Here is a 20,039-nt window from a genome sequence, read left to right as displayed (position 1 = left end):
CTCAGCCATATGAGCCATGGGAATCGGCATGGCAGAAGGAAGTTCAAATGGCACCCCGGCTATGGTCGTTTCCTCTGTCACAGGTTTGGCGTGCATGAAATGCCCAGCAAAGCAGCAGCTCTTGATTTTCATTTCGCTGCTTTTAAATATATATATTATTTTGAGGATGAGTGAGTGCTTCCAGATGTTTCTCCCAGACTCAGCTCTGTCAGGGACACATTTTTTCATTGAATTCTCCAATTCAATATCTTATCCCAGGTGGCTTTGCATAATTGTCAGCTGCCCTGCCTTATATTTAGCAAGAGGGTCTCCTTGATGTCTGATTTGGTGGTTGGTGTGGTAGCCTTTGCTCTTATAGGCTTCTTAAAGAGGTTGCCATCAGCAGGGCATAACAATGTTTTGAAAAAGTAAAAACCCTTCCCTGCTTTTGGACATCAGATGACAAAGGATCAGCATAGACCAAAACTTGATTGTACTTCACCCAGCTCTATGCCCAAACAGCCATTCTCCATAGGTGACGTTACACTTCCCTTTCCCCTCCCACACACAAATTGAAAATCTGTTGTTGGGTTTTTTAATTGAAAATTGGTCTGGTGAGGCTGAGATCTTAAAATGAGAAGCAAAATACATACCATGTATGCTCTAAGGCTACTTTGCAAATTAAATGGAAAACAGTTTAACTTTAAGTTCCTTGTTATTAAGTTTATATTCTATTTCAATCAAAATAAATGCAAATTCAGTGTCTGACTCTAATTAGAAGCACAGCAATTCATGAATGGAGTGATGCTTTTGCTTTTGGAAGATGTTCTCTGCTTTAATCCCCTTAATTTTCTTTCCTCCAGGTAAACCTATGTATATGTCATATAATTATTTACCATAAGCGGTGTTAGCAGCATTTGGCTAAAGTTCTTTTTTATCTGTGGTATTGCAATGTTTCTAAAGCCCCTTCCTTCTCTGAGATCTGTAGCCTAGCTTGGTGTTATGAGGCCAGGTAGTAGAGGTAAATGTTTATATCATGGTAGCACCAAGTGTCCCAGTTGGGACCCTTGTGCATGGTGCTGTACAGATACAGAAAAGAGATTATCCCTGTCAGGATTGAATCCCTAAATGTTTAGGCACACCTGAGATGCTGGGACAGCCTCCACACAACATGCGTGTTAGCCGCAGTATGTGCATTATCTAGTGCAGGCACACCCTCTGATAACTTTGTCTAGCAGTGTGTAACTGCTAGTATAGACAGGGCTCGGGCACATAACCAGTGTGTCATGAAATCCTGTTAGGAAGTTATGGCATGGAGACAGAAATGCCTGAAGGCTGTCTGTTCTAGCAAACAGATACGCTATGTATACATGTATCACTAGTGTGTACAGAGGATGTACTTTGTGTGTATATGTACACACAAATATCTTCCAGCATATTGATAACAATGGTGTATACGTTTACCCACAGACATTCCAAACTAGGCTGTGGACTGCCGCATCATAAAGTGTTGAAAAGTTCAAATGCAAAAGGCTACCAAACTCCAGTGAAATGCTGTGAATGCAATCTAGAGAATTACTGTTACACCTGGAAATCTGTTTGCTTTGTAGTCCCCTTTTTTGAAAAAGCAGTAGTTTTGGGCAGCCCGCTGAATTACTTTGACTAAACGAACGTGCATCCCCATAGATGGTGTGTTAGTAAATTCTCTCTCATAACAAGCAAAAACTTCAAAATCCTGTGCAGCAAGCCAGCTTCTTTTATGAAATATTTGAACATTCATTTACTAGTCAGAAGAAGGATGCTTCTGAACTGAAAGAAGATCGTTGCTAGAGGGAATGTGAGGTGATGGTCAAGGGGAAACGTCAATTAGTGATGATATGACAAGGCTCTTAAACCATGAGCGTGGACCAGATGTTAATGCTGGCGTTTTGCCACAAAGTGCAAGATTCAAGTTTGTTTAGAATAATTTTATTGAACTATGGAAGATCCATAAAGACTGCAGCGGATTATTGGAAAGGAAATTTTCTTACTCTTCATCACATTTCTGTGCATACAAGTGCTCTTCTCTTCCTCCTCCCCTGCAGCCTCATTTCCTTTCACCGCACTAGCAAATGCCCACCAGGACCTCCAATGGCCGGAGGGCAATGTATTCAATGCACTCTGATGTGTGGCTTGAGAAATGATTTTGTTGTTTTGACCGTTTCTATTGAGCACTGTGAGTACCTACACATGCACATAGAGGTATTAATGCTGATGTCCTGGCTGATTGCCAACTTGGGCAATTACGTTCTGCCTACCTAAATTCCCCCTGCAGTTTCAAGTGAAGAACTTTTTGCTTAACGGCTGGTTTGGTGTTGCTGGAACAGAGTGGCAGGTGTGTTCCACTCCAACACTGACTGTTTCAGGGGGAGTAAACGATTCCTGTAATAGTCTAGAAGCGCTTTGTTATCCTTCAGGGTGGAACATTATTACAGAAATATGAGGGATGACTGTTTGGATCTCTCTGAATGTTTTGTACAGTACATTGAATCCTTTATTTCCTTTATTTTTTACATTTTTATTTTCCAGTTTGATTTTACCTTAGCCCTATCAGCAATATGGTCTTCTCTCCCTTGGCTTTGCTGAAGACCTGTTCTGAGGTATAAGGACACTTATGATGAGTCCTTAACACCTTAGTTGAAGGGGTGAAGGTGTTGAATCGACAACAAAGCCTTTGTTCAACATGTTAATTAAGCATTGGAGTGAAATACGTTAGGCCAAAACCAAGAGTTTTAAACAGATTAAACATCCCTTCCCCTGCTTTATTGTTCAGCTTTCACTTGGTTAGCTCTTGTGATGTTGCTATATCTCTAGTTCACCACAATCATTCTCCCAGCCTCCCCAGGACGTGAATTTCCAATGTAACAGTCGTTCAAGGGAAAAACTTGGGGAGACTTTAAAAGGTGTCGAGGGAAGGGGTATAGGCTGAAGGCCAATTACATTCAAGCTTTTCCAAAATCATCATCAGACCATGGAATATTTTATTTCATGAATTCCACTCATCAGACCATTGCCACCCATGTAGCGTCTGATGTCCATGTACGCACGCAGCATAGCGACTGATCTGCTTTACCTGGCAGCTCTTCCTCCTGCATGTAGTTTCTGTTTTAACACCCTCTATTGGGCAAGAACTACTTTAGTAGCTAGTTGTTTAGAAACTCAGCCATGCCAGGGGCAGCCACCACCTCCTCTCTTCCCATAGTCTGATCAGTGGAAGTATGACAGGAAATAGTTTATCAAGATCATAGACAATCAATTTCCTCCCTGGAGCACTGAGGGACACAAGATGTTTTGTGACTGTTAGTCCCCAAGATCGTGCTTCTCTTCTGGTAGCCACAAGCCCAGAATCTTCTAATTACTGTTATGACAATTTTCGGAGACAAGTAGAATGTCAGGGTTTGTATATTTTTTTTTTCTTCCCAGGTTTGTGAGGATGGAGAATTTAGACTCTCCGATTCAAACCAAAGGTTCTGATGAGCATGGTTTTCTTTAATCCCCCTTTTAAAAGGCTCACAATTGTTCCTGCCCTGCAGCCTCTTTTAGGGAGGTGATTAACCATTTGTGGTGCTCCAGTAGTTTGATTTCTCAAAGACGGGCTTGAATTTGATTCCAGCACTTAAAACTGGGTAACTTCAGTGGAATATGGGACATGCTGTTAGCGTCTCTAACCCATTGCTCTTTCTTGGATCCTCTCTGGGATCCTTTGTGTTCTTCTGCACCCTCCAACCTCACATTTCAACTTTTTAAAGAGAGGCTGAATTAATCTGCTAGTATGTGATGGCAGGAAAAGGGCTGTCACGTCAGTCCTCAAAAGGAAAATAATTTAGAGATTTTATAAAAATATAAAGGCCATCCTTAGAATGTGGGAATAATAGCATGTGACTGCTAATATTAACGCAACAGTGCGAGCTAGCAAGTGCCCGCTTGCTTGTACAAACCTCCGCTGCATTACATCTCCATGCATTGCTTGTCTTCTCCACTGCTCTCCATCCTAGCCCGGGAGAAGGCCAGACTACTTGAGCGTTGGAAGGAAAGCAATCCAAGTGTTGATGGAGACAGAATGAAGGCAGTTTTGTGCAAATGTTAAGGGTTCCCATTTTGCTTTTGGGACTCTTTCCTACAAACCTAACATACTTTCCTGTCTGAATGATTTAATGGTCCATGTTCCTTCTGAGGGATGCTTTAAATAATCTATCTGTTCCATGGTAATGCTGGATTTAGAAATTACATTAAACCACATTTGCTATGGCTGGCCTAGGGAGGTGAACATTATGCTTCCCTTATGCCAGGCCGCTTCCTGGAGCGGATTCACCCCAAAGGAGGGTTGGTCGCCTGCCTTCCGTGGGCGATTCTCCCAGAAAGGAGGTAGTTTAACTCCTGCTGTCCCTGTACATTGGGTTGTACTTGAAGAAACCAGCATGACTGGGACTCGATCTAACACTGTGCACTTTACCATGTATTAGTAACATGCTTTAAACATAGTAGTTCCCTACCTGTATTGTAATAGTGTTGTTGTTCTCCATGTGGCTGGGAACAAATCAGACTATGACTGTGACAGTGAATACTGCTGTAGCCCAGATCAGAGCCAGAGATAGATGGGGGGCCTAGTCCTCTGGTAACGAGTAGCATTGCCTGGAGTGTCCCAGCAGGGCAAGTAGCAGCTCCTGCTTTTTCCTTTCACAGCTCTTTTGGCAACTAGTCTGCCTGTTTCCACCACTGAATTATCACTCCTCTGTTACCTCTGGTCATAGAGGACATACTCGATAGCTCAGAATGAATGAGACTGATGGATTCCAAAGCAATGCAAGCAGAGAGGCTGTGCCCTTAGTACGCAATGGATGCAGTAAAGGCTCAACTGTTGGATGTGTCTTTTCTTCACCATGTTTAACTTCTCTGATATAACTCCCAGTGTCCCTTCCGAAGGCCTTGTTCATGCTGGAAGCAGAACCATACTAGTGACAACTGTATAGAACCCTGGTTATTGCCACGGGGTCTCTAGTGCCAGCTCTCTGCCCAGTGTAGGAATGACTCGCGCTGCTGGGTGGGGTTGGGAAGCAGAGTTAAATCTGATTCTGATGAAAGGTCTATCAGCTCTCCCTACATTAACAGTTCAATGCATTGGGCCTTGGGGAGTATAATGAAGCCAGTTGTGGGCGTCTAATTGCAGTGCAGACGTACCCTTAATGACTCCTTAGCCTGGTGAGATTTCAAATCCATGCAATTCAGCCATGAGACTCCAAACCCTGGTTACGGCGTTGCAGTGCTGTGGCTGCCTAGGTCTCTGACACGGAGCTTTGTAGATCCTTGTGTTGTGCACTTTGAGCTGCCCTGCCCAGATCTGAAGGGGTTCATAGAAGAGATAAACTGACTCAGTCACATGCTATATCCACAGAGTGCCAAGGAAGGATTGTTTTTTTTCTCTAGTTCTCTCAGGCGTTAGGACTCTCACCGCTCCTCTGTGGAAGACTCTTCTGCAATCCAACAGAGCTTGCTGTCAGCTGGAGGAGATGGATGCGTCACTGTCTGCCTCACAAAAGTAGCCTTCCTGGTTTCAAATAAGGCATTTCTCCTCCAAACAAGGTGACAATAAGAACAAAGAGGAATCTCCTCTGAGAACTTGAGCACCTAGGACAAAGCAGAGAAGGAAGAGAATCTTCCCACAATGCACTGCAGCAGTCATCATAGGAGCTGCCCTTTGGCTAAATAAAGGATTAAGGTTAGTCTAAGCAGGAGCTAACCAGCATAACAAACATTTACTAGATTTACCTAAGTCCAGGTGAGCCAGGTAATTGGGCTTCAAGCAGGAGAGCGGCTTAAACCAACATGACCGAGCGGGCACTGGCCTGCGCCTAGAGCTGTATGAAAAGTGAGTATTTTCTGAGGAAAAAATTATTTTTTTACGTGTTAGAAATTTCCTGTGAAATTTCCACGCTTTTTCCATTGTGCCACTGTTAAAGGGGGAAATGGGGAAGGAGCTGGGAAGGTTTTGAGTCTTGAAAACAGAACCATTCTGACCAATGAAAATAGTCCCTAGAAAACTTTCCTTTAGTAGAACAGCCACTTTTGTGTGTTTAAAAATGGTCTGCCCGTCCCTGGCTTGTGGGCAACAGCAGCATGTCAGAGGGCGCTAGGCTGTGAGAGACCCAGGCTGAGCTGACTTTAGCATCCTCAGGGATAAGTTGCCATGTCGTCTCGGTGTTGGGGCTCACACCCTGTTCAAAGAACTCTGCTTGCTTTGCAGCCCTCTGCTGGGTTTCCCACCAGCCCCATGCAGTCTAGCCCAGCGGTCCCCAAACTGTGGGGCGCATGACCCTAAGGAGACTTAGAGGAACGTTTGGGAGGGGTGCAGTGGACCCAGGCCAACCCCCATGGGGGGAGGAGGAAGCACTGCCCCCAGCTCCACACCCAGGCCCAGCTGCTGGCCCCCGCTACAGTTCCAGCCTCGCCCCCTGGCTGCGCCTCTGGCCCCAGACCCACCTCCAGCTGCAGCACCAACCTCAGCCCCCTTACCCCTGTCCCTGCCCCAGGAGCCGTGGGCCTGTCTCCAGCCCCAGCTCCAGTGGGGGAAGGGGGGTGCAAACGGGTAAAGAGGGGCGCAACCCTGAAAAGTGTGGGGATCAGCACCAGTCCTCATGGGAGGCTGCTCCAGGTTTAGTGGCAATGTGGACAGAGGCGAATTGGAGAAGGAGATGGGCCGAAGGGGTTGCAGGTGCACACCCCTCTTTCCTAAGAGTTCAGTCTCTATGCTTCGTTTGTCCATTGTGCCCCCCAGACGACTCTGGCTGTAGTAACCCCTCCTGAATCTGGGCATTCCTGCCTTAAAGGTTCAGTGGTTACACTTTTCAGTCTGGATCTGCCAGCCCCACTGTGGCCAGCCTTCCCGTTCTGTCCCCCGCCCTGCTGTACCACTGCTGCCTTTGCTGACTGCAGGATACTAATCCTCTCCTACAGCCTTGACAGACGGGCAGGTCTGGAAAGGAGTGGGCTAGGAACCATCTCGCGCTTGCCCAGTGGTGCAAGTAGAAATAATTTCTTGCTGGTACGCTGCACTCATGGGAGGGACACAAAGGGGAGGGCACATGACTGCCCAGACTGGGGCCCCATACTCTCCCCGTCCCTTCCCCATGATCCATCCTACATTGGTGGGGAGGGCTCTGTCCTCCCGCTGCACCAGAGACTTCTGCTGTACAGACACCAGGCAGGAGGACTCAGGAGACTCAACTACATGGAAGGGCTGGGGGTGGTACAGCTGCGCTGGAGGAACTGCTGATGTGGGGCTGCCAGCTGGCCCCACATTCCTCTCCTTTTGCGGTTCCCAGGAGAGCCCTGAACCGCGGGGCTGGGGGTAGGTTCCTCCTGGGTCTTTCTGGTTCGCTGTACCAGCTATAAATATCCAACTGATATGGTGTACCTGACCGTACTGCCCTACTTGCACCACTGCCCTCACCTCTCCTGAATGGGGAGTGGTAATGAGTTTGCAGCTTGGGCCAGCTTTCTAGGGCTCTCATGGGACAAAGCAGTGCCATGCCAGGGCCCTGATCAGCCTGGAAGTGCCGCAGTCCCGCCTGCTTCTCCACCTGGAATCAGTGCAAAGTCCTGTATCGGTCCGTCTCCCGCACACACTCGCACCCCAAATCCTGGAGAACAGCCTCTTTTGATCCTTAAGAGGTTCCCACCTCTTCTTCCCTGTAAGGCCAAGCCTGGAGCTCTGCTTCTTCAAGTCCTCTGGTTCCTGCTGTGCTACAGCTTCCAGGGCCTCTTGGTACCACCTGGGGAGGCCCCTTTTCTTGTGCTGGTGCCAAAGTGGCTTGTTGCAGGGATGTCCTCCGGTGATTCAGAAAGGGCAGTGGAGACATGCCCTTAGTGACCTTGGGGAAAGAGGCTCCATTCCAAAGTGCTTTGCATAGGAAAAGACCCAGGGATGCTAATTGTCCCATTCCCTGGAGTCTCACAGCACAGTGGTGTGCTTTAAGGCTTTAATGCAGTGCTGGGATTCTTCCAGCCAGCATCATGACTCAAACCCTTCCTCCCCGCGCTGGTCCTTGAGCGCTGCAGGTTGGGTCGGGAGAAGAGAGCTGGTCTTGTAAATAACCTTTTGCCCTGCAGGGGTTAATAAGAGCTACCCACTCCTACAGTCCCCATCGGGGAAGATGCTTGCCCTTTATAGCTGTGGCTCCTTTGCAGGGCTGTGGGAGAGCCTGGCTGGTTAACTGCTCCTGGCACTCTGCCACTGCAAAAGCAGCAGCCCTAACCCCCTTCTGAGATTCCTGTTTTGGATGTGTTCTCTCAGCAGAGGTGTGCTCCCCCAGGGGCTTCCCATTGTCCCAGCGCAACAGCCCCCCAGTAGCAAGACCAGCGGATATTTGCTGAGTCTGACTGAAACCTGCTTTCTCTGGTTCTGCTAGCTCCCTTCAGATCTTAAACAGGCTCAGCATGGCTGAGGAGGGGCCTAGTTGCCCAGCAGCGTTGGCCTAGCCCTGTTTTAACCCTTCAGCCTGGGACGCTGGGATTTCCACCACCACTGAATGTGCTGCAGCCGAATCTGTTAGCAGATCCTCGCGCTGCTCCTGCTTTCTCCACCTGCCCAGAGGAGCTTTTTTCCCTGCCCCTTCCCTAACCTTACCCTCTAATCTACCTCTCAGCCCATGGAACCCTGTTCCAGCATGACCTGGGCTGTGTCTTACTCGGTGTGTCCAAGCCCATGCCTGAGCATCTGTGCTGAGTTATAAACCTGGGCTTACAATCGCTGCACCCAGGTGTCTCAGCCATGCAAATGCATCAGTACTGCTCTGCGCAGACCTTCTGATGCAGGTCTGCAGCTCAAGCTTCTTCCACACTTCAAAATGACCAGGCTTGGACCCCCCAGGTGCACCTCCCCCCCCCCCACCCCAGTCGAGGTCCTGAGTGCTTGCTAACCTGAGTCCGACGGATTTGTGTGTGGGCAGAAGGGGGCCTTAGGCTCAAACCTGACTCTGAGCCTGGGCGAAGCATGCCGTGTAGCGGTCGCCCAGTGTCTCGCACCAAGCTGGTGCCCCTATTGCAGGCTGTTCTCAATGCATGTATTAAAGCAAATAGTGCATCCCTGAGGGTCTTTCACCTGCTGCCCTTTCCCTGTTCTCTCACAGGCAGATATGTTCACCCACAAATATCTGGACTAACTAATTCTGGTGATCTGACAAGTCTGAGCCCTGCTGTGACCAGAGTGAGGCACAGACAAGACGGCCCCTGTGCAAGCTGCTTCCAGACAGTGCTGACACTGGGGGTCTCACGCCCTCCAGTTCCAGTCATTGGGTCCTTGCCATACACATCCCTCAGCTTCTGATGCACCTCCCGCACCCTCTGCACGTCTAACACCGGCCTGGCCCCAGTGGTTCAAACCCTTCCTGTCTGGTTTGCACCCCCTGCTGCTGTTTGCCACTGCACTTGTGGGTCAATACGCAGCTCAGCATTGAACTACAGCCCTGGCTGCTATCCCCAAGCCAGGCTCAGACCCACTGCTTCAACTGCACCTCAGTATGAACCCACAGCCCCCTGGCTTGTTCCCATCCTGGGCCTATAATGCGTTGCTCATGCCTGCCCTGCGGTCCCTGCTATCCTCATGTGGGCTTTTCCTGAATCATGTGTGCCGTGATCCAACCACAGAGGTCAGGTGCATCCTGCCAAACTCCCCCGATTTGGGACCTTTGATGTGATTCTGGGATGCGTGGCTGCTGGGTTAGGCCATGGAGCCATGGCTTCTGATTTTAATCCCTTAATCCTGTGGTTTGCCGCTCCCTCTGTGCCCTTTGTCACACGTCTCAGGAGCGCCCTGGAAAGCCACCGAAGAGAAGAGGCAGCTCCTGGAGAGGGGAACAAGTGCGGGGTGTACAGAGGGGCCCCTGGAGACTGCAGCGCTGGGAAACAATGTATTAGAAATGGATGAGGCAGGTGGGTGCAGCTGACAAGCTGGAGCAAAGGTGTGTATTTTTTTTAAAGGAAAATGACAGCTCCCAGGAACCCCTAGCTGAAGAGAGACTGCCAGTGAGTGCAGGTGTGGGAGTCTGTATTTGTCCACAGGGGCCTTCTTTAAATAACTGCTTTATCTTGATTACAGCGTCTAATTCAATGTGTCAAAATCCCCAACAAACAACGTGGGTCTTTAAGGAGGAAAATAATAACCTTGCGACAGGTGGCTGTGGGCGCACTCATGAGGAAGCTGTAGTTGATTGGGCTCTCGCACTCTGGCTGTTAGCACAGCAGATGCTGCACAAGAGCAACGTAGAGAATGTAACTCCGGGCTGCCGATGGCAACTCCTGTGCTCCATCCTCAACTCGCTCACCTATGGAAAGCCTTGGGGCCACTGTTCCCTCTAAGCTGTGCATGTGCACACAGATCCTAAACTCCATGCACACGGTGAAACACTGCATGCACAACAATTTGCACAGAAGAAATTTTTTTGCACACACAGCCTGTCAAAAATTAGAGGGAACATTGCTTGGGGCTCTAGAGGAAGGGAGGAGAGGGCTCTCTGCAGTTCACAGAATAGTGGACTGGGACTCAGGATGCCACTGGCCTGCTGGGTGACCTGTGGGCAAGTCACTGCCCCGCCCTGTGCCTCAGTTTCCCCACCTGTAAAATGGGGATAAAGATACTGACATTTTGTAAAGTGCTTTGAGATCTACTGAGGAAAAGTACCACGTAAGAGCTGGTTTATTTATTTTTTTATGATTATCGTTCTTATGGGAACAAGCCCAGATAAAGATCAGAGAGCAAAGAGTAACAGCCTCTCCTCTCCCGCACTCCCCACACCCGCTTCCCAAACTCTCCACCCGCATTGGTCATATTTTTGGGATGGCTGCAAGGCCAGGCACAGGCAAGAGAATGATGAGGTAGCATTGTTGTTTTATTTCTATTCCAGTAGTGCCTAGAGCACCAAGATTCGGGTCGCATTGTGCTGGAAGCTGCACATGGAGTGAGAGCTGGTCCCTGCCCAAAGAGCTTACAATAAAATGGCTAGGCAGAAAGCTAGTAGGGAAAGGAAGTATGCCATCCTCATTGTACAGGTGGGAAATCGAGACCCTGAGGGACAAAGGGACTTGCCTAAGGGAATTGAACCCTGATCTGTGGAGGCTTAGCTCAGTGTTTTTGTCTGAAGGGACATCATTTCTTCCTAAGGCGAAGCTGGAGCTGGGCCAAAATACAAACATCCCATCTGAACCCTGACAGCCTCCCAGAATGGGGAGGAGCAAGGTTGGTGCAGCTCAGCTTTGAATTCCTAGGTCTGAACCAGCTGCTGTGGTTTGGTTCCAGGTCAGATCCCATGCCAGAAGGCTCCTGTTTTTTTGGTTTGGGTAGAGTTGGTATCTCCCATGAAGAGCCGTTCTTGCCATATTTTAGCCCAAGAGACAGAAATTCCCCGAGAACAGCTGTTTTCGTGAGATTAAGAAAATAAAAACGGCCACACTGGGTCAGACCAATGGTCCATCTAGTCCAGTATCCTGTCTTCTCACAGTGGCCAATACCAGATGCTTCAGAGGTAACAAACAGAACAGAGCATTTATTGAGTGATCCCTCCCCTGTTATACACTCCCAGCTTCTGGCAGTTGTAGGTTTAGGGACACCCAGAGCATGGGGTTGCATCCCTGACCATGCTGGCTAATAGCCATTGATGGATCTATCTTCCAGGAACTTCTCTAATTCTTTTTTGAACCCTGTTATATTTTTGGCTTTCACAACATCCTCTGGCAATGAGTTCCCCAGGTTAACTGGGCATTGTGTGAAAAAATACTTCCTTTTGTTTGTTTAAAACCTGCTGCCTTTTCATTTCATTGGGTGATCCCTGGTTCTTGTGTTATGTGAAGGGATAAATAACACTTCCCAAGTCACTTTCTCTGCACCAGTCATGATTTTATAGACCTCTGTCATGTCCCCCCTTAGTCGTCTTTTCCAAGCTGAACAGTCCCAGTCTTTTTAATATCTCCTCATATGGAAGCTGTTCCAAACCCCTAATCATTTTTGTTGCCCTTCTCTGTGCCTTTTCTGGTTCCAATATTTTTTTTTTTTGAGATGGGGCAACCAGATCTGCATGCAATATTCAAGGTGTGGGCATGCCAAGAACTTATGTACAGGCATTCTGATAGTTTCTATCTTATCTATCACTTTCCTAATGGGTCTTAACACTGTTTGCCCTTTTTTTTTTTTGACTGCAGCTGCAAATTGAGCTGATGTTTTTAGGGAACAATCCAGATGATTCCATGATCTTTCTCGAGTGGTAACAGCTGATTTAGACCCCATCATTGTGTATGTATGGTTGGGATTGTTTTCCAGTGTGCATTACCTTGCATTTATAGACATTGAATTTCATCTGCCATTTTGTTGCCCTGTCACCCAGTTTTGTGAGATCCCTTTGTAACTCTCCAAAGTCAGCTTTGGACTTAACTATGCTGAGTAATTTAGTATCATTTGCAAACCTTGCCACCTCACTGTTTTTACTCCCTTTTCCAGATCATCTATGAATATGTTGAACACTACTGGTCCCAGTACAGATCCTTGGGAGATCCCACTACTTACCTCTTTCCATTGTGAAAACTGACCATTTATTCCTAGCCTTTGTTTTCTATCTTTTAACCAGTTACTGATCCATGAGTGGATCTTCCCACTTATCCCATGACAGCTAACTTTGCTTAAGAGCCTTTGATGTAGGACAATGTCAAAGGTTTCTGAAAGTCCAAGTTCGCTATATCCACTTTGTCCACATGCTTATTGAGCCCATGAAAGAATTCTAATAGATGGGTGGGACATGATTTCCCATCACAAAACCTATGTTGACTCTTCCCCTGCATATTGTGTTGATCTGTGTCTGATGGTTTTGTTCTTTACCAATTTGTCTGGTACTGAAGTTAGGCTGACCAGCCTGTAATTGCTGGGATCGCCTCTGGAGCCTTTTATAAAAATTGGTGTTACAATAACTACCCTCCAGTCATCTGGTACAAAGGCTGATTTAAATGATAGGTTACATCCCACAGTTAGTAGTTCTGAAATTTCATATTTGAGCTTCAGAACTCTTGGGTGAATACCATTGGGCCCTGATGACTTATTATTGTTTAATTTATCAATTTGTTCCAAAACCACCTCTACTGACACCTCAGTATGGGGAAGTTCCTCAGATTTGTCATCTAAAAAGAATGTTTCAGGTGTGGGAATGTCCCTCACATCCTCTGCAGTGAAGACGGATGCAAAAAATTCATTTAGCTTCTCTGTTACAAAAAGAATAAATGGACACAAAGCAGATGTCAAGAATTATAACATTCATAAACCAGTCGGAAAACACTTCAATCTCTCTGGTCACGCGATTACAGACATGAAAGTTGTGATATTACAACAGAAAAACTTCAAAACCAGACTCCAGCGAGAGACTGCTGAATTGGAATTCATTTGCAAATTGGATACAATTAACTTAGGCTTGAATAGAGACTGGGAGTGGCTAAGTCATTATGCAAGGTAATCCTTATCCTATTTCCATGTTTGTGACACTTGGTGCCAAGTCTTGTGATAGTTGGTGTTTTACTTACAGCCCTAGAGCACGGAGCTGTGTGATTACATGAGATGCTCCACTTGCTGGAAAAATTGAACCTTAGAGGCGCAGAATAAAAAGCCCAGCATTTAATGGTTATCTCAAGATTTTTAAGCCTACCTTGGGAATTTTTTATTTTATTTTATTTTTTTGGTGGGTGTGGGGAGCATGGCTCATGGTTTCCGAATGCTTGGGGGTTAGCAATAGCACGCTTCCCTGCGCTGTCTGCCCCTAGATGACCTTGGCATGTCTTTTCCAATTCCTTCCATCTCACAGGCCTGTAGAGATGATCCCTTTTCAGCCCAGGGAGGTGGACTTAGCAGAGTAGGCTCAAAGAATATTAGCCAAGCAGCTTACACCTGCTGCCCAGTCTGTTACTATGGGTCTGATGCAGGTGGCTTCATTTCAGATAGATGTGGGCAGGCAGTAGGGCGAATTCAATAAGCGCTAGAGGTGATGAGATGAAGAGAGCAGATTCTGGGTAGCATTATGCAGGCTCCCCCAGGAGGTTCTGCCAAAGACTCTCCATTTTGACCTGAAACACCTCTGGTCTGTCCCAGTTTTGAGCTGCCTCACACAGGGTTTAGCCAAAGCTGGAATTTTTAGTCTTCTGGCACAAAAGTGTCCCCATCTTTTCGCCTGGCTTCAGAATCCTGATCTCCTCACTTTTCATTGGGTTGTGAGACTGGGGAGAGCTTCGGGGTGGGGTTGGTAGGTAAAGGAGACCAATAGGGGCTTGGAGGTTTGATGGGATACAGCTGTGGAAGGCAGTGGGCATGTCCTAGAGTAACACTACTCCAGGCTGAACCAAAGAACTCAGACTCTAATGCCAGGAGCTGCTGTGGCTTGGTTGGAGGGAGGGCCTGGTGCGTCAAACTGAAGGCAGTAGTGGAATCAAAAACCTCGTTATGTGCTCCAGCAGCTAGAGGGGGACAAAGACACTTGGCCAGTGTGTGGTGCTCATTTTTCTAGTGCTCCCAGGTTACAACCTCTGCTCTTACAAGCATTGGGCCTCTGCCAGCGCCCTTCAGGCTTTCTCTAGACCACCCCTGGTTTTACTGGCTCGGGGCTTTTGTCAGTGCATCTCAGTCCCACCCTGCAGCCCCCCCGGCTCCATCAGTCCATCTCCCTATTCCAAGCTCTTTCGCTGTACATCCATCTTTTCTCTGGAATGCCCTGCCCTTCCTCTCCTGGCCTACTCCAAACACCGAGGCTGCCAAATTATGTTGCGTGGTGCTTATTGGCTTGTCTACATGGTGTGATAACCCTGCACTGGGCAACACAGGACTAATGAGATATTGGGGGCTCAAGTGGCCCCACCTGTGAGATGTCAGACCTGGATTGGGGGGTGGAGTTTAGCAAGGGAAAACCCAGCCCTGTTGGAACTTGATGGCAGACCTCCCGTCCTCAGCTCCTGAAGAGAGGGTAGGCTGGGGAGAGGGCAGGCTGAAGGCAGGGGCTCTTTGGACAACTGCTGCCTGGCAGCCCCTCCCTGTAGGCCAGGAGGGCCCAATGGTGACTTGCCACATGGAACTATGTCTCCAAGCTAGCCTGTGAGCCTCCCGGGGGACACAGCTCAGCAGAAGACCTTAGCCCAGCTGTGGGACAATCCCGTTGCCTCTGTTTGCCATCTCTGAAGGAAGGGGTGGATTGGCTGGGGCTCAGCTGGAGGGCTGAGCCTCTAGCTTGGTGGAACAGACTAGAGGCCCAGGTGAGCGCAGGGGCCCAGCCCAAGGGACACTGTGGGGAAGAAACCCAGTACCAACAGCAAGTTAATGCACAGCAAGCCGGGGGGAGGGGAAGAAATCTGCGGCACAGTGGAAGTACCTCCGGATGGCTTAACGTGCTTGGTGTGGAAGCGTAGTGAGCCATGCCACGCTCCAGGCTTTTGCTGCACTGTAGCAACGTCCACACTTGACGTTCCCGCACAACAAGCTGGAGTACTGGAGATTCCCCCCCACGCCTGGCCGACAGTAACTCGCCATGCAGACAAGGCCTTAATGTGTGTTAGGCTAATGCACACAAAGGCACTGTTAGCACGCAGTGTGTCCAACATGGGGCGTAGCTAGTGTGCCCTGTAGAGTCACACCCTGGCCTGCTGCACACTAACTCCCCCGTGTAGACAAGCCATTATGCTACAGGCAGCTCTCACTTAGCAGCTACACAGAGTCCACCTCCCACAAGGCCTTTCAGACCTTAGCTGGGAGAGATCCTTGTGAAATCCCATTCCAACTTCCTAGCTCCCTAAAAATCTGGCTGCTAGCATGCAAGGTTGACTGTGCCAGGCGTCTGCTCTGTGCTAGCCCTCCTATAGAGTTAGCCTGCCCAGAAAGAAAGCAGGGGATGGGGAAGATCTAGGCAGGACTGGAGAAAACAGACCAGCATGTTAGCCGTGTGTTTGCAGAATCCTGATGTGACAGTTTATCCCAGGGGAAGCAGCGTGATGTCGGTGCACCTGCCCCTCGTGCTTTTTCTAGACAAGAGTGTCATGTTCACAAGTGTTTTATTTTAAACATGCTCCCCATAGTCCTCGTTCTCACCCCCACAGCTGGAGTTGCTGCACAACCTGCTGCTGCAGGAGTCTACGTCTCGGCAGCACAGATCTGCCCGGGTTTGAACTTGGCCACGCACAGGGTCCTAGGTGTTTTCCTGCTTCTCTTTTCATTGTAGGAGCTGGTGCAAGGGCAGCGCTGCACGCACAGCCTCCGGCTGGGATAGCACGGGAGGGAGGGGCAGTGCAAGACAGGGCTAAGGTGCACCAGCAGAGCTGTTTAGGGAAACCCATGCAGGGCCAGGTTCCATTTTGCTTCCCTTCATTTTCTTGAGCCCCCAAAGCCATCACCCCTCCCCCATCCCCAAGACTCAAAGGCTACCCTCAGCCCTGGCTGACTTGGTTCTAACTCCCAGGGCAGCCAGAGGGGAGAGGGGCTGCCTCCTCACCCCACATTGGTCCCCAAAGGTGCAAAAAGAGAAGTGACAGCTGCTTAAACCTTCCCTTTAAAAACAATTCTACGCTCCTCTCCTCCCACCCCCACATACGAATCTTGCACCAGCAGCGAGAAACCCCAATTTCTGCCTTTCTCATCTCATGTCCAAAGGCCCATGTGGGCACAATAAAAGTATAGCTGCTCCTACCGCACCCCGGGAACCTCCCAAGCTCTCTGGAGACACCTGGACGCCTCAGTTTTCCTAGGAAAGCGGCCTGGCCCGAGGCTGAGTGGAGACTTGGTCATGAGGAGTATGCAACTGGCAGAAGCATGGGTCGGGGAGAAAGCAAGCCAAGCCTGCATGGGCTGTACTGAAACCAGCAGCAGTGTGTCCCTCTGCACAGGTCTATGCATTAGAGAGAAGAGGATCTTTCCTAGGCTGGGAATGTGGTTAATAGTCGTTCTGCATCATTATACATCCAAAGTCCAGCCGGAGTGCTGGGACCAAAAAAGTCACTGCTTTAGGACACCATCCTAACTGTGGCCATGTATTCTGCACAAGTCAGGGAGACTGTTTTCCTTGCATCAGCGGAACTAGAATTGACCATGGCTCTGGCTCCGCTCCAGAGCTTACGCCGATGCAGCTGCGGTGCTGTAGCATGGCCAGTGCAGACGCTCTCGGCAGGCGGGAGAGTCTCCTGTTGATGTAATTACTCCAGCCCCCACGCCGGCCTGACTTACGTTGCTCGGGCTGTAGCGTATACGTAGCCGATGAGATCTCAAGCAGGAGGGGCTGGAGGCAGATGCCGTCTGAGGTGCAGTTACGCTTCGTACTTAATGGCTAACGAAACGTTCTGAGCCAGCTGTTGTGTGCGGGCGACGCCCGATGCTTCTGTTGAAGAGCGGTTGTCAGCCACGTGAAGGCTGGGGAAATTCCCCACAGGAAAAGCAGGGCTGGTGGATATGCAGGCAGGGAAACGGGCCGGCCTGCGATGCAGCGTAGCTGTAAATGCTCCTTTCCCTGCATGCACAAGTTATACCCCCTAGATCCCGCTACTCAGAATAGCAGCTACAAGATGGGGTGGACATGGGCTTTTGACCCATGACAGGACCTAGGAGCCTTGGCCCCCCAGATATTTCATCCTTGCCTCTGAGACCACACAGCTGAGCAACCCTTCCAGGTTCCTGAATGGGGCTGTTTCTCCCACTCACTTAATCTGCTCCATCCTCGACAGGAAGGATCTGAGCTGTTCTCGGCCTCACTCTGACCCCTTTGCACTGGCTATGCTGGGTCTCCGATGGGAGGGGCTGTGGCAGGGGGCACAAAGGGTGCTGGGAAATGTGCAGCAGCCCCCAGCGTATGCACAACCGAGCAGCTGGTGGCGCCGCTGGTGGTAATGGTTTTGATGCTGCAGACGCCGTTCAACAGGAACGGAGCTGGGACTGTTCTGCTTCCCTTCCGTCGTGCCCCCAACTGCCATTAAATGGCCTGGCAACACTTGGCCTTGCTGAGTTTGCATTGGCCGGTGCTGTATGCCCCGTTACCAGTGCAGAATCATTCCCCACACTGCGCACGCTGCAGCTTAGCCCCCTCCATTTTACAGCTCTCAAACAATGAGGCTTCCACCACTTCCTCTGGGCAACTGCCCTACAGCCAGAGAGCTCTCTGCTGGGAAAGGAGGCCTGACCCTCCTCCTCCATTTTCTTTTGCCTAATATCATCCTATTACTTCTAATTATGCCAGCTGGGCTCTCCCTCAACCCCTCTCCACCCTGGATGTTGAGCCCCTTCAAACCCCTGGTCAGTGGCCCCGCTCCTCCCCATCAGTCACCCTTTGTTCCCTAGCTCTTTCCAGCAGCGGGGAATCTGGCTCTGGTGCACATGCTGCTGTGAAATCCTGTCCTAGCACATGGTTGGGAAGAGCTCAGTCACTGAGCATGTTCAGCCACAAGTACATGCCCTAACGCTAGTAGGGAACGGAAACACAGTGAGGTGAGAGACAGAGGGCCAGACCCTCAGCTGGTCCGCATCCACCCAAACCCCCCCGCCCCCCGCACCTCCTGAATGCCGCTGACCAGCTGATCCGCGGCAGGCAGGAGGCGCTGGCAGGGGTGGGGGGAGGAGGTGCTGATCCATGGGGCTGCTGGTGGGTGCTCCAGCCCACGGAGTCGGTGCCTATGGTTGTCACCATCTGATGGCTGCTTGGCGGGAGGGGTGATCTGTGAGAGGGCAGCCGAGTTACAGAGAGGGTTAGCCCCCTGCCTATGACCATGCAAAGAGAGGGGCAGAGCTAGGAAGAGAAGTCAGCCTTCCTGCCCACCAGGGCCGGCTCCAGCCACCAGCAAAACAAGCAGGTGCATGGGGCAGCACATTTCTAGGGGCGGCGTTCCGGCACCGGCCCTGCCACCCCTAGAAATGTGCCCCCGCCGCCCCAGCTCGCCTCTGCCTGCTCCCCTGAGTGCGCTGCTGCCACTCCACTTCCCCCCCTCCAGCTTGCTGCACTGGAAACAGCTGTTTGGCGCGGCAAGCCTGGGAGGGAGGGAGGAGAAGCCAAGTGGCGGAGGTGAGCGGGGGCGGGGAGCAGTTCCTCTACCCCCACCCCCGCTCCCCTCAGCTCCGCCTGCTCCCCTGAACACGCTGCCTCTCCCTCGCCTGGGGGGGGGGGAGAAGCGGAGTGACAGCGTGTTCAGGGGAGCAGGTGGAGGGGAGGGGTGCTAGGGTGGGGGGAGCCTCTAGAAGCAATGGGCGGGGGGAAATGCGGCACGCCCGGGGGAGGAGGCGGGGCTGGGGATTTGGGGAAGGAGTTGGGAAGGGGCGGAGTTGGGGCGGAGCCGGGGGTGGGGGGGCACGAAAAAAAGTGAGGGCGGCCAAAAATTTTTTTGCTTGGGGCGGCAAAAATCCTAAAGCCGGCCCTGCTCCATAGTGTGATGTCGCTAGAGTTCTGCCCACTTACGCGAGCTGAGGATCTGGCCCCCGGTGTATTTTGCTTTGTGCATTAACTAGTTACATGCTGGCAATGCAGAGAAGACTGCGGTGGCTGTTCCGGTCTTCAACTGCCTCACCCTCCCTCTGACATTAGAAATAGTTCTGAGATGAGGGCGAAATGTTTATGGGGACCAGAGTTATTCCCTGTCTGCCTGCAAAAGGGCAGTGGGAGGGCCCTGGCTTTACATGCTTTATTTCCTGGGACAGGCAAGCACCTGAATGTATTCTTCACATCACTGGTTTAGTTCCCCCCGTGGGACATGCCATCCTGCGTCAGTGTGCATTGCGCAGGGAGCCTGCCTCTCTTATCTTCATGACCTTTATCTCTAGAGCAGAGCAACTAGCCCCACATTTCACTGGAGATGGCACTGACTCAATCAATGCGATAGATCAGGGGTCGGCAACCTTTCAGAAGTGGTGTGCCAAGTCTTCATTTATTCACTCTAATTTAAGGTTTCGCGTGCCAGTGATACATGTTAATGTTTTTAGAAGGTCTCTTTCTAGAAGACTATAATATATAACTAAACTATTGCTGTATGTAAAGTAACTAAGGTTT

At 50.0% G+C, this 20,039-nt stretch overlaps 1 protein-coding gene across 1 annotated transcript in view; it reads left to right on the top strand.

Annotated features, from left to right (window-relative positions):
• The first annotated feature begins 5,004 nt into the window (after window positions 1–5,004).
• The window catches only part of TNR (tenascin R), a 375,512-nt gene continuing 360,477 nt past the window's right edge, over window positions 5,005–20,039 (top strand). The window contains exon 1 of the mRNA XM_073356462.1: window positions 5,005–5,734. The gene's annotated coding sequence lies outside the window, so the exon portion shown is untranslated. The remainder of the gene's footprint in view (window positions 5,735–20,039) is intronic.

Source organism: Lepidochelys kempii, chromosome 8, assembly GCF_965140265.1.
Source record: "Lepidochelys kempii isolate rLepKem1 chromosome 8, rLepKem1.hap2, whole genome shotgun sequence".
In the NCBI taxonomy this organism is placed as follows: Eukaryota; Metazoa; Chordata; order Testudines; family Cheloniidae; genus Lepidochelys; species Lepidochelys kempii.
The sequence above is the reverse complement of the archived record's forward strand: the minus strand, read 5'-3'. Positions and strand labels throughout refer to the sequence as shown.